The following is a 15,763-nucleotide window of genomic DNA, read 5'->3' as shown; positions in this document are numbered from 1 at the left end:
AACACATGTTATATCGGAAGTACCACTACTAAATTTGGCTCATCAAAAACATCCAATACCCGTGCATACTACCATTTTCATAGTCTCATGTCCAACCAATCTGTCACAGAACTTACAACTCATGCCCAGACTCACAACCACAACCCGCTCATCGACTCTGCCATTTCAATCATTAAACTAAAATCCAGTTACAGAATACTCCAATATGAAGCCCTAGTTATTGAATGGTACAAGCACCACTCTAACCTCAAAATTCTAAATTCTAAACTCCCCTTCAATCTTTCCCCAATTTGGAACCTCTCGAGATTAAAGTTCCCACATGTCAAAAAAGGCATCACGAGAGTATAATTTTTTATTCTTAAAATATCACGCGCGTTCTCTCCCCACACATTGCCAACTGAAGACGTTCTCTAACTAACGAAAGTCCTCGTAAAGACTATTGGCTTCATCGGATTCACTTACATAGTTTTTAATCATTCCTTCTTCTCTTTATTTCGATGACAACCAAGGATTGGATGTGTACACTTCTATTTCCTTGCGCCTATTTAACTCAGTCAACTTTTTCCTACTTCCCTCCCTTTTAATTTTCAATTCAACAATTCAACTTAAACATTAACCACGCTTCCTAAGTAAACCATCGCAGATTAATTTCAAGGTGAGTACCGCTTTTTAAGCTTTCGCTATTCCTTTCTAGTCCATTAACACGGTACTTGAAGATTTCTAAAAATTTGGTATATCAGGATTAATGTCGAAGTTTGCAGATGATACAAAGGTTGGCAGGGTTGTTAATGACAGTAATGCCAGTGTGCTACTGCAACAGGATCTGGATAATTTGGGCAGATGGGCTAAGAAGTAGCAACTGAAGTTTAACCTTGACAAATGCAAAGTACTGCATATGGGTAGAAGTAACCCCAGAGAAACGTACCAACTGTGTGGTACTACACTTACGGTGGTAGAAAATGAAAAAGACTTGGGAGTAATTGTGCAGTCCGATATGAAGTTTTCTGAGCAATGCAGACAGGCTGCCAGGGCAGGTCATAGGGTTTTGTCAAGGATATATAGGAATTTTGCTAGCAGGGAAAAGGAGGTGATTATCCCTCTGTATAAGACAATGGTCAGGCCAAGCCTTGAGTACTGCGTTCAGGTCTGGAGGTCTCATTTTAGGAAGGATGTAGATTTACTTGAGCGTGTACAGAGAAGGGCAACAAGATTGGTGAGGGGAATGAATGGATCCTCTTATCAAGAGAGGCTTAAGTTCTGCAAATTGCAGTGGCTGGAGACTAGGCACCTGCGTGGTGATCTGATTGAGGTGTATAAGGCCTTGAATGGGTTGAGCACGCTGAATTCTGATGGGATCCTTCCACTTGTTCAGATTACGAACCTAAGGGGGTATAAATTCAAATTAAGAAAGGACAGATGTAGAATAGATGTGCAGAAATTTGCCTTTAGCCAGCGGGTGGTTAATTGCTGGAACAAACTTCCATCTGTCGTTGTGGAAGTTGATAGGTTGAATAAATTTAAGGAGGAACTGGACAGGCATTTGGAGGGAATGGTGTGATTTTTTTTTTTTTTTGGTTGATGCTGCATAAGCTCATACACTTGCTTTCTTGCATCACATGCCACTATTACTACTACTACTATGACATACATAATGTTATAATTAGTTTAGTTTAGTTTAAAATTAACCAATTGTTATATTGTTCAAATAATGGAGTTTTTGACTATTTTTGTGATACATGTAACTATTAAAATACATAATCTACCTATTAAATTACATATTTCCATACATGTGTTTTTTTATTTCCGTACTATTCCCTAACAGTTCATAGAATTCCAAAAATATGCTAATCATAGCTTAAGGCAAAAATAACTTTTTATGATTTGACCAAACACATCTCATTGCTTCTAGACGGTAAAATGCGATAAAGTGATGCGGCAGTAAATTGCTAGCGATCAATTTTCGGACCCCGATTTTCTGATCAATCATAAAATTCTCATCAAATCACATTATGATGGACTCACCATAGTAAAGTACTCTTCACTATACGATATGCAATAAGTACCAGTCATTGTGATCATGTTTGTGAATTAAAGTTTAATTCTATTAAACAGCATTTCTAATTAGCGAAAACAGAAGGAATATTATCCACAGGCTATAAAAGTAAAGATATTGTTGTTGTTATTTGGTTTTTAGGAGCATTAGCAACTAAGGCTATATTGCTCCGGGGATATGCGCGGTGGTCATTCCCTGACCTTTCCGCATCCTCCGTATTTGGTGGTCACGGGCTCGAAACTCCGGTCTAATCAAGAAACGTGTGCTACGCACTGCCGCTCCTGCCCACCTGGCTGCAGAGGCGCCAGTAAAGATATAGTGTATTAAGTACAAATTTACACTTTATTACGTTACCAATTAAAAAATTAAATATGTGAAAATCCGAAGAATATTTTCTACAGGTTGGCAAAATAAAAGTAAATTTACGCTTGAGTGCATATGTACATACTATTTTGATATTTCTGTTCACTGACATTTGTGGGTGGGGTTAAAATTTAAAACAATAAGAAAGATAAGCAATCAATAACAAAGAACATGGCGCACACAAATTGCAAGTAACACGATACGCGCAAGTGAGAATAGAGTAACAAGTTATGAAGCTTAAAAAATAGGAATGAAGAGCAGATTCTAAAAATTAATTTTTTTATATGATTGAAGGACTAACAGAAAAGCCCAATAAACAGGGGACTGCTAATTGTTTTATGGTTGTGACCCCCAGATCTCTAACTGAACCAAGTGGTATGGTTGGAGACAATCATAGGGTAATCTGCAGTCTCCTGACCTGATTAAACGGCATGTTGTCCCAATTAAGCAGAGTAAACCCTGGATATTTTCTTGATTGGGTTCTGTTCTTTAAGATTTGTCCCAAATAAACGGCTGCCCCGATTAACCGGTCGCCCAAATAACCGGAATCCACTGGTTATTTTATGTGAGATATGTTGTAATTCTTTTCTTTTTAAATAAATAAATGAATAATAATTATTTACACCTTATTTTATTTTTTATCTTATTTTATTTTATTTGCTGCCCCAAAATATTTGGGGCAGCAAATTTGATTTCGCTTACTGGTGGCACATACGGTTGCAGCCGCCCTGCATATAATTATGAAGTTAACAGGAAGACCTCTTATTATATTGTGTGGTTTGATGGCTATCAAACTGAAACATTTTAAAATGACTATCTGAAATGAAAGATGAAAATTTTATTGCTCTTGAAGTGACAACCACAAATTCAAACATAACTTCTCTTCACAACTGCCAATGTCTATTGCTTAGTGATCAGTGTTGCCATTTTAGCGGTTTTCCCGCTAGATTTAGCGGAATTGCTTCAGGTTTAGCGGATAAAAATATGAAATAGCGGATAGCGGATTTTTTAGCGGGAAGAGTATAAATATTTAGCATTTTATGTATTTTGGCAATGTAACATTTATATTAAGAAATATTAAATTAATTGTTCAATTATTTTTTAATTAACAATAAAAATAATTCATAATTGAAATAGTAGGGATATCATATTTCATAGTTTTTTTTTATAAAGCGAAGAATCGGTTTTATATTATTCTGGATTTCCCTGAGGAGAACCCCAACAATTTTACGTAGTTACGCTCGCGGTCAAACGACCTGATCATTGGGTCATAGCTTTAAATTGTTGAATCAAATCTAAAAATGTGGAAAAAATTCTAATGACGCTTTTTTTGAAACAGGGAAGGAATGGCATTGGATAATTTTTCTTCGTCGTATTTGTTTGGCTTCCAAGAAATGCGATCCGAATTACCGACATCTCTTTCAACGTTTCTAATAACCACAGAGCAATAAGTAATAAGAGTAATAAGTATTTCTAATAACCACAGTGTAATAATATCTTAGTATAGTCAGTCCTCGTATAGCACGATAGTTGTATTCCTAGAACCCTCGTGCAATGCAAAATCGTGCGTTTAGTAAATCCACCAGCCGACAAAATCAATTCAAATATTTATACAGTGCCATAAACGATTGTGCAGATACGAAAAAGATAGTTCATTCGTGTCAAACAAGGTGGTTATCCATTGAAGTTGCTATAACAAGAATTTTAGAACAGTATATTGAATTAAAAGCCCATTTCGAAATAACTCGTTTGACTGACAAATGTTATACTGCAGAACTTCTTTATTCAATGTTCAAAGATGAAAGTAATTTAGCATATCTTTTATTTTAAAACCTATCTTATCTAAAGTACAAAGAGTAAACAAATCTTTTGAATCAAATACTGCCGATCCTACATTATTACTACATGATTTAAACACGCTATTGTCGATGATTGCCAATAAAATGTTTTTACCAAATACACATATTATTATTAGCCATATGGTACAAGGAAGCCTGAGGCTTATGCTGCACCAGCCAAAAAAAAAAAAAAAATTCCCGAGTTACCCCCTGTGTGTGTGAGAGAGAGAGAGAGAGAGAGAGAGAGAGAGAGAGAGAGAGAGAGAAGTGGAAAGGCATCACCAAGAAAGAGAAGAATGATGATATCCAGCTCAGGACCCTGGGTTTGCCAAGCCCATACTCACCAGATGTGAGCCCCCGGGGTTACTGAAAGGATAGAAGAGGACATTAATAATTATTTAGACCCTAAGCCATATTTAGGTTACCAATTTGAAAGAAAAATAAATGAATTAATAATAAATAAACTTATCACAACAACAGATGAAATTTCAATAAGAGAGAGAGATGCCGTAATTTCTTGATTGATTTGTATCAATAATTAAAACAACGCCTTCCGGACAACATAAAAGAATTAGAAAAAATGTCATTAATCTCAGTTAACAATATATTAAAGCAACAAAAAGAACCACTGATAAATTTATTACAAAATTTAAAATTGTCTGAAGTAGAAATTGAAAAAATTGAGCAACAGTATATAAACATTACTCTCGTTAAATGGGAAAACCAACAATACAATGAAGAGGTCAGAAGTTTCGAAATATCGAGATGCAAGCGGTAAAAATCCATTTAAAGAAATTAGCGATTTGCATTGGGTATTTTAATTTTGCCATTATCCAATGCAGATGTGGAAAGAATATTCAGCAACTTAAATATAGTAAAAAACAAAACACGCAACAGAATGAGTGTTGGCACGGTTAATGCAATCTTATCAGTACGATACGGGCTCAAAAGAGTTGAAAAGTGTTGTAAAAATTATGTTTTACCTGAAGAAGTGCTTCGCAAAATAGGTACACATGAAGCATATGATGAGGAGGTATTGAATTTCGAAATTAATTTAGATTTTTAGATATTGATTTTATATTAAAAACAGAAAAATAAATAACTATTTATATATACTATTTGTTTGTTTGTTTTTATTCACTACAAAGTACAAACAAATGAAAATTTAAAAAATTTGGCGGGTCAAGTGCTAAAAATAGCGGATTTTGAGTATGCGGCTAGCGGGAAATATTATTAAGAGTTGGCAACACTGTTAGTGATTGGTTTGGTTATGATAGCAACTTTTCTAGAGTGCTCAGATAGTTTATTTGTATCGTTTGACATTTCTCCACTATGCAATAGCTTCAAAGAGGCTCCACCTCCTAGTTGGGGTGATAGTCCCCCCCCTCCCCCAGCTGGCAGAAATAGCTATGGTTTGTTGTTCAAAATTCCGCAAGTATCTTTTGGCTCTGTGTTGATTTTTTCAAGCTCTGAAAATGCTGTAATTTTCTCTTTTGTACTAACATTAGTTCTCTGTTATTTTAATGACAAGAAGAAGGAAAAGGACTCTAGTTGAGGTACCAGATTTGATTTGATTTTATTGGTGCAAAAACGACTAAGGTTATACTGCGCCAAGAAAAGATTAAAATATCAACAAAGATAAATTCTGGTAACCTTTAAAAAGGTTACCTCGTCAAATTGTTATTTATATATGTGTGTATATATTAATAGCTTGTAAAAACTTAAAAACTGCTGACACATGGTTGTTGTCTGATAAAATCTGACTGAGTGTATAAGGACCAGTCAGATAAGTAAAAGCGGAAAAATATAAATTGCGAACATGGGTAAAATTAACGCAATCTATTAAAATATGCTTTATTGATAAAATGGTGTCGCAAGACTCGCACATAGGAGGGTCATCTGCCCTCAGCAGAAACGAATGTGTCAGATGACTGTGTCCTATGCGGAGTTGAGCAAGAACAACTTCCTCGCTCCGATTCCTGCGCAGACTGGACTGCCATGTTTCTATTACAGGCTTTATTTGTTCTCTCTCTCTCTCTATGCCATAGTTCTTGCCATTGGGAATATATCTTGTTGCGTATTATTATTTATAGCCTGTAGTCTGTATAGGGGACTGACAGGCAAAGATTATTAGTGGGAGCTGCTGATTTGGCTGTAATGTCAGCCAAATCATTTCCCCTTATCCCAATGTGTCTAGGAATCCAGCAGAAGCAGATATCAAACTTGTATTCATGAAGAGTATGCATCTTCTGCTGAACCAGACAAAGAACTGGATGAGAGTTGTGTCTCAAAGATAATAAAGCCTGTAATACACTCAAAGAATCAGAATATATTATTGACAAGTTCGAATGTGATCCAAGGCTCACTCTATAGCATGCAGCTCTGCAGTGTATATGCTGGATTCAGGAAGAATCTGCTGAGATATTATAGTGTCCGGAAAGACAAAAAGCAGATTCTACGCACGGTTCAGACTTCGAGCCGTCTGTGTAAACGGGCAGGAAGTCGGAGTGCTCAGCTCGGTGTGCAGAATAGAGCTGCTGGTAGACAGATGATGGAGTCTCAGACTTTACCCACTTCTTAAGGGAAAAGTCGCAGATGGGGAATGAGCATGACAGGGTGGAAGAGTTTCTTTTGGTGTTTGTGCAACCTTGTCTACCATGATGTTAAACTCTCTGAGTAGTTCTTGGACACAAATACCAAAAGGTCGGTTGGCAGTCTGATGGATATTGTACAAGTTTTCCCAACATGGCTCAAAAACGGATGTCCACGTAGGATGGTCTGGCAGGGATTTCAACTTTAAAGCATAGTTTAAAGATAACTGCTTACGTTGAAGGGATAACGGTGGTTTGTTTGCTTCGACGTATAAGCTCTGGACAGAAGATGTTCGAAATGCTCCAGTAGTGATATGGATAGCCTAGCCTGATGGTGGACAGGGTCCAGCCATCGAAGGACACTGTCTCTGGCTGAGGAGTATACCTGGGCCCCGTAGTCTAATTTGTATTGTACAAGTGCATGATAAATACGTAGTAGGGTGCACCTGTCTGCTCCCCAACGCGTAGAGGAGAGAGAGAGAGAGAGAGAGAGCGAAGAATATTTAGTCCCCTTGTGCACTTTGTACGAAGTTGACGAATATGTTCTAGAAAGGTCAACTTTTTATCAAACACAAGTCCCAAGAATTTTGTGTCTGACACTACTGGAATAGCATTTTGTCTGAGCCTTAATTCAGGTTCAGGAAGAAGATTACGCTGACAACAAAAGTGTATGCAAGCGGTCTTTTCCGGCGAGAACCTGAAGCCATTAGCAAGTGCCCAGGAATTAAGGCGATTGATGGCTTGTTGCAGTTGTCTTTCAATAACCCTCATGTTGCATGACTGACAAAATATGCTAAAGTAATCAATATAGAGGGCACTGTTTACAGTTGGAGGAAGTTGTTCTGTGATAGAATTTACTTTGATGGCAAAAAGCGTGACACCTCCAAGTTGTGTCATACGCTTTCTCCATGTCAAAGAACACAGACACCAAAAGTTCACGTTTTAGGAAAGCATTCCGGATGGATGTTTCCAGTCTAATTAAGTGATCAAGAGTTGATCTGTTTTTTCGGAAGCCGCACCGGATGCTGGAGAGAAGATCATTCGATTCTAAATACCACATTAGCCGAAAATTAACCATTCTCTCCAGGATTTTGCACAAACAGCTAGTCAGAGCTATAGGACGGTACCGTAGCCTAGTGGTCAGGCGCACGGGTGCATAAGTACACGTGCCTTGAGTGACCGGGGTTCAAGCCCATGACTGCTGAATATGATGCTGTTTCTTGTATTCTGTGTATCTTGTAAACTCCTCTGACCGTTTGTTCGTCCCGGAGTATAAACAGAAAATTAATTATTAATTAGTAGCGAGTTTAGGATCCTTTCCTGGCTTCGCAAAGGCAAGCACAAGTGCCGAGCACCAGGAATCCGGAAATTGCTCTTTTATATAGATTCTGTTATACAGAACAAGCAGGCAATCCATAGGTGTAGGTGAGAGATGTTTAAGCATTTTATAATGGATGCCATCTGGTCCAACAGCACTTGCCTTCGAATGGTAAAGAGGTCTTTTTAGTTCCTGCAGAGTGAAAGGCAGATTGTAGGGAAAAAGGCCTTTCGATGTGAAATTTAGTGCCTCTTTTTCTCTTTTATTTTTCAGGACCAGGAACTCTGGGGAATAGGATGATATCCCAGAGATGTTTGAAAATGTTTCCCCAAGAGCACTGGCTATTGCAGTCGGCTCTGCTATAGTGCGTCCATTATAGTCTAGGATTGATGAAGGGTGGGATGTATATTTTCTCTTCATTTTTCGGATTTTATCCCAGACTACCTTATTAGAGTTGGTAGACTGGTTAATAGATGATGTAAAACGGATCCATGATTCCTTTTGACTCTGACGGCAAATGTAGCATGCTTTGGCTCGTGCATGCTTGAAGGTTATTAGATTAACAGTGGTAGGATATCGGCAAAATGTCCCCCACACTTTGTTTTGAACCTTTTTTGCTGCTGTGCATTGTGAATTCCACCAAGGTTTGGGAAATGGTGGAAACCGGGCAGATGTTTTTGGAACAGCATTCGCAGCTGCTTGGACGATAATTTCTGTGATGTATGTTACTGCATCACTGATAGGCTCCTGACTGACGGTACTGAGGTCAAAATTTGCCTGATGTTGGCAGGCAGTCCAGTCAGCCCGATCAGTCTTCCACCGTGGTAACCTGAAAGGAAGACATGATCTCCCACTGGTAACGAGGTTAACACAGGGAAGTGATCACTTCTGTATGGGTTCTCCTCCACTTCCCAAGTGAGTGAAGGGAGTAGAGAAGGGGAGCAGATAGAGAGATCAACGGCAGAAAAAGTACGGGGAGGCGTGTGGAAGAAGGTGTTTGTTCCAGTATTTAGAAGGGAAAGGTCATTGCCATTTAGCATATGCTCTATGACTCGTCCGCTTCAATTGATGTTAGCACTACCCCACAGGATGTTATGTCCATTAAAATCCCTGAGAAGTTTTTTTTTTTTTTTTTGTAGTTGTTGATGCATCGGCTTCTGTGGCCATAATGCACCTCCCAAGGTGCAGTACTTTGATCCAAGCGCAAGGCGGGATTCGAACCCGCAACCTTTGGGTTGCCAGGCAGGCACTTTACCCACCTGGCTAGCTCGGTCGGCACCTGAGAAGTAAGAAAGGGGGAGGCAACTGCGTTACAAGATCATCAAGGTCTTCCTGGGAGATGTCAGTCCCAGGTGACAAATAAATAGAGCACACGGTTAATAAAAATCCCACTGTAAGGCGAATTGCAACAGCCTCTATGCTGGTTGTAACTAGCATGGGCTGAACTGGGGTCTGGTTGCCCACAAGGATAGCCACTTCTCCATAAGCAGGACCATCCGCAATTCTATCCTTCCGAAAAATTGTGATGTTAGGCATGATGGGATCATCATTTGCTTTTAGATAAGTCTCAGGCAAGCAAAAGCAAACTAGCTCTTGCTTTTGCAGGAGGGCCTTGATGTCATCAGTATTTCGGCAGAATCCACGACAATTCCATTGTAGGAATTTAGCCATTATTTTGGCTTGGTGGGTCCATCAGGTGGCTTCCGACGTGCTGAGGGCTTACTTTTGTCAGTCTTGGATTTATCTTTTTTGGGGAAGAATGGATGCTGTCCCGTGTCCATTTCTTCCTCTGCAAAGAGTTCCAAGACTGATTCGTCCGGTACCTCCTTATTCTCTACATCCATTGTTTCTGGTATCATGGGTGACCCTTCTGAACTTTTTGGCTTTTCTTTACCACTTGGTTTTGGTAGTGGTGGAGCACTAGGAGGTACAGATATAGGAGTGGCAGCTGATTGCGTTTTTTTGGTGGGCTTTTGGGAACTCAATAAATAGAGTGCACTTAGCAGAAACCTTCTGGGCATATGAAGGTTCCCCACTATTTATTGGTTGGATACGTTTTCTGGCCTCTGGGTAGGAGATATTCAGCTCTGTTTTAGATTTCTTTTTCATCCTTCCACCGCTGGCATGCTCTAGAGTAGGCGGGATGCTCTCCTTGACAATTGACACAGATCGGTTTTGGAGCTGAACATTCCTCGCTCTCGTGATCTTTAACAGCACATAGAGCACAGGCAGGGTTACCACAACAAGATGTTTGTGAGTGGCTGTATTTTTGGCATCTAAAACAGCGCAGTGGGTTTGGGATATAATTCCTCACTGGGCAGTTTAGATAGCCTGCCTTGATGGAACTTGGAGGCCTGTTGGGTGTTGAATGTGAGGATAAGAACTCAGGTAGGGACAAGATTCCCATCCTTTCGTATCGAAATTCTCTTGACAGCCGTCACTCCCTGGTCTTTCAATTCAGAGCAGATTTCTTCTTCGGAGACATGAAGAAGGTCCCACTCTGTTATAACACCTCGTGAAGAATTCAGAGTTTTGTGGGGGATTACGGTGATAGGTATTCCCCCTATGGATGTAGACTTTATGATTTTTTCTGCTTGTTTTGTGGTAGAAGCTTCGACCAAAAGGTCGCCAGAACGCAGTCTTTTTACAGATTTAGGTGACCCTGCCAACCCTTTCTAGATAAAGAAGGGTGACATCTTTCCAATTGACTGCTCTCCGGTGGAATGGAGAATGAGGAAAAATGGTGTCACTGATGGTGGTGTATCCTCAGTCCTGGCTCTTTTTGCAGGTGTTTTCTGCGTCATCATCTCGATTAGGTAGGGGCCTTGTTGGGACCCCAGAAGAAATAGGAATTAAATTACTCATATGAGTAAGATAAAAATTTCAGATGCCCTAAGTACCTCACCCACCACGGAGCCCTATGAGGGGACACCCATTCGTGAACTAGCAGGTACTGCTTACACAAATGGGACGCCAAGTTAACTTAGGAGCACCATACCCACATTTCCAATAAGCCTTGATCCCGTCCCAGGACCAAAGGGAGGGAGGGAGGGAGACTTATTGGAACGCAGTTGACCCTAACAATAAGAACCACCCGCCGACTGATCCCAGTCGGGCTGGTCCGGGACCACCCGTCTTGTCGAAGCAGGGGCCAAAGTGGTGTATTAAGGCTGGGCCCCCCCCTCAACAACCAGGATCCTCCTTTCCAAATTCTACGGGTCGCATCGCACGGCTGCACACGGCGGATTCCAACGATGTAACCCTGGAACCAAGGTATGGACGTTAGGTCCCAGTGATGCTAATCTGGAAAACCAGCAGCATCACTGGGAGGTCCCCTCACCACGTACAGGTGCCCATGTCGAGGGGTGAGGTACCAGAGACTTCAGAAAAGGATGAACCCCCCCCCCCCCCCGAATAAGTTTCAAGGGATGACTGAGGAGCTGAGTTGGGTCCTGGGCCCTCGAAGGAGCCAGACCCAGAGTGCAGAAAAGCCCTGAATTAAAAGAGACCAACCAGACAGGTTTAGGCTCTAAACCGAACAAGATGACGATTAAGTCTGATGAGTCTTGCACTTCTGGACTATGAGATTGATAAGATAATGTATTTCTGGGATCAAATGGCTGAGACGGTTCAAAAGACGGAGCTAGTGGACAATATTGGCCCTGTTATCCAAGATGAAAAGATCATAACTGCAAGACTGATAAGAGACGAAAGAGTGACTGTTGAAGCTGCGTCTGAAGTTGATATTGTCAAGAGTTTGAGTTGTGCACAAGTTCAAGAGCTGGGCCTGAGAGTTGAGGACTCTCAGGAGACGAACCAAGCTCGCGATGTTTGAGTTAGGTGCAAGTGTGACAAAGGTGCACTTTCTTAAGAAACTGTGGTGGAGAAATCTGAAAGAAGAGAGTGGAATACCAAGAGACAAAGTGTTTTCTGATGTGACAGTTGTGACAAAAAACAAAGCCAGAGGGACATTGTTTTTTGTCATAAAACACTGGTGTGAAATTTGTTATTCAAGTATCTGGTGTAATAAGGAGGAAATTCTCGATCAGGCCGCAAGTATCTTTACAGGAGATTCTTGTACCCCGAGACCTGCTAACACCAACCTAATGTTACAAATGGATGGCCTTTGGACATATGGCCAAGTATTGCCAGGTGGCCAGATTTTGTCGCCATTGTGCCGTATGTGGCCATATGTACAAAGATTTCACTAAACGTACTGATGCACCAAAATGTGTCAACTGCTGGTGGAAGAAGTCTCCATCAGTGCACACAGCTGTGAATAAGATCTGTCCAGAGCTGTCAATATCCTAAAAAGGAGGACAGATTATGGAGATTAAAATAGACTCAGAGTTGTGCTGGGTGGGGATGACTTTTACCTGTGGTGGGCTGCTGACTAATGAAATGAAAATTGGCTACATTCACGAATGGCTGCAGATCGATCTGTTCACGTTTTGGCGTCAGTCCATGTGCCAGTGGTGGAACAACAGACAAAGCTGCAATGAATGGAATTTGGAGTCACTTATATGATTATTATTGAGTTATGTCAGATGGCATGAGTTTCCCCCTGTGGAATACAGGAATGATAAGAGTTAATATACATGGTGTCTCAAAAATATTGGTACAAACATTTAGGGGAGGTACGTAACATCTAAAGGAATGTGAATTGCATAGGAACCCATAACCGGAAACGTCACCGTAAGTCGGTAGATGGCGCGGTAGTCGCCGCACAAAGACCATGCATCGATAAACGAACTTTGAGCTGGTAGACATGCACCTAGTGTATGGATTAGCAGAGGGCAATGGACGAGCCACTCAACGAATTTATGGAGAACGCTTCCCAGACAGACAGACATGTACCGGACCACCGTTTGTTTGTGCAATCATGGGTCATTTAAATATGCCAAAAATGCAATCTGTAAAAGAGAGTTATAGTGATCTGTGAGTGTTACAGTCAGGTACGGGTCATAATATAAGAACAGCTTTACAGCGAATCAGCTTAAAGCGAACCGCATTATTACAGTGGCCTGCTGTACTGAGTTATGCCAAGCCATTAGAAAGAGATTCAGAGAGAACATATGAAGATTTAACATAAGAAAAGTAGAACAAGCATTAAGGGAAAACAGAGAACTTAAATCGGCAGTCATGAGCAGTAATACAGAAAGACAAATGATACCAAATCTGTAGAATAATGATGGTGTACTTATCACCAAAGAAGGTGATAAAGCAAAGAAGGCGTAATTTAAATAGCAGAAGACTCAACATGGACCTTATACAAAAAAAGTATTATATAAGGACCATGTTGAGTGTCATTACAAATGCAAGCAGTGAATTTCAAGCTCCAAGTCTGGGGAAGATACAGGTCAATGTTGAAAAAAATCATGTGTGTACCCTGTACGCACAAAAGATGTTTTATGCATAAACATCTTTGACGACAGCTACTAAATTTTGAACAGCTAGAACCGAAATCACGAACAACGTAATTTATGCTTACCCCTGCTACTCACTCTACCAGAGCAATGTTAGTCATAAATAGGATACACATGCTCGCTGCTTACACTACCGAATCAACGTTTGGAAGAGGTTAGGTCAACAGCCTAATTACCCATTTGATGAACAGTATGATTGCAACAATACAAGTACAGTAGAGTTCCAATTATCTGAGCTAATGTGGAACAAGAACAGCTCGAATATGGTCAAACTCGGTTAACACGAAAAATTTTCATATACTGACCTTGCGACAATGTTCGTCTCCCCTCTAGGATCTCCCTCATTCCTGCCATTAAGGAAGTACATGTACATATGTACTGTAAGAAAAAAAAAAAAAAAATGTATGTATATAATTGTGTTTATGGCGAAGGTAAAGAAAGCCCACACGACAAGTATGGCAAATTTCAGAGCGGTTTACCAGTGGAAATAGTTTGCCGTGACGGCATTTGTATTGTTGCTCGCTCGGTAAACAAACGGTGGATGTTATCGGTCAGGAGTAGAAATTGAATCTCATGGGATCTTGAACCCCTCCCGAAATGGAGGGGGAAACCTGACCTTTTTTCTAGAATCATGGGTGGACTAGAGGAGTCCCTGGTTAAAGTTGAATTGCAGAATCATCTAGACAAGACAGCAGTAATAATTCAGAGAGAGCATGGGCTTGTTAAGGGAAGGTCTTGTCTGATAAATTTCACTGGATAATATGATGTGATTACAAAGAACTACAGGAAAAAATACCATATACTTGGATTACAGGAAAGCTTTTGATACTGTTGCATATGGAAGATTACGGTACAAATTGGAGCAGTATTGTATTAAGGGCAAGTTGCTACAATAGATAAAAGGTTGGTTGAGTGGGAGAAGACAGGGAGTGCTAATCAGTGGATGCTGCTCTTTGTGGACTAATGTTATTAGTGGAGTCCTCTAGGGTTTGGTTTGGGACCTCAGTTGTTTTATACACAGGGGATTCCGGTCATTTGGGCCAATGGTTAATTGGGTAGCCGTTTATTTGTTTCTCCCAAATCACAGCACTCTTGCTAGTCTGTGATCTTCGCTGCTTCGCAGCTCCAGTCTGGGTCATGATTTCTGCTTAAATACAATTTAATTAACAATGAAATTTAATAAGATTAATAATATTTTTGATTAATTCATAATACTATAATAAGTGAACAGATTCCTAATTGAGTGCTTCGTTTTACGCTATCTAGTTTTACTTTATACCTATCAGTTCGAGATATATATACGTTATGCTATTTCTTATCGACTACAATATGGCAGCTAGTTCAACAATATTGGCACCAACACAGGGAGTTATAACTTCCAAAAATCACTAGTTAAATACAAAATAAATCTATCAAACAATATCCTGTAGAGATAGAAGGTCATAATCCCACTGTAAAAGGCAATTGTAAGACTGCATTTTGAATATTGTTTCCAAGTATGGACACCTCATATGAAAATATAGATTGGACTTCTTGAAAGGGTCCAAAGACACATGGTGAGACTGGCAACCAAGTACCTTGGGGGGGGGGGGGGGGCAAAATGAACGAAGGTGGAATTTTCATTGTTATAAATAATTCCAGAACTAGGAATTATAAATTCAAATTAAGGGAGAAGTGGTTTATACTAGATTATAGGAAATTTTCTTTTAGCCAGCAAGTTGCTGATTACTGGAACAAGTTGCCTCTGCAGGTAGTTGAGGCTGACAAATTCAAAGGTCAACTATACAGTTGTCTATGTGAGGAGAACAGTGCATAATTTGTATTTTCGTATGTACTTTTTCTATTTTTTTGCCAGCACAGCTAAAGCCTGTAGCTTCCTTGCACTAGACGGCTAATACTAATAGGATGATTTTCATTTCTTTACTAGTACCCTTTTGCAAATTTGCAGTTATAAGTTTTAAAGGTTCTTTCAATACAGTATCAAAAACTTGTCTACATATGTAGAGATTGTTTGAGACTACAGACGTATGGTGTCACTGTTATTGTGTTTACACAGTTGACTGATGGTAGCACATCTCTCAGTAACAGCAACTATTTTTATATTTACGATAGGTTTAAGATTGAACAAGATTCAAGACAATGTGGACTTACAGAAGCCAAAATTAAGTAATTCT

At 39.9% G+C, this 15,763-nt stretch overlaps 1 protein-coding gene across 1 annotated transcript in view; it reads right to left on the bottom strand.

Annotated features, from left to right (window-relative positions):
- LOC150076221 (uncharacterized) overlaps positions 1 to 15,763 on the bottom strand; it is a 153,418-nt gene that overhangs the window by 106,866 nt on the left and 30,789 nt on the right. The gene's annotated exons all lie outside the window — the stretch shown is intronic.

The sequence above is a fragment of the Mastigoproctus giganteus genome, chromosome 13 (genome assembly GCF_048544385.1).
Source record: "Mastigoproctus giganteus isolate SK-2022 chromosome 13, ASM4854438v1, whole genome shotgun sequence".
Lineage (NCBI taxonomy): Eukaryota > Metazoa > Arthropoda > Arachnida > Uropygi > Thelyphonidae > Mastigoproctus > Mastigoproctus giganteus.
This window is presented reverse-complemented; position numbering and strand designations above follow the sequence as displayed.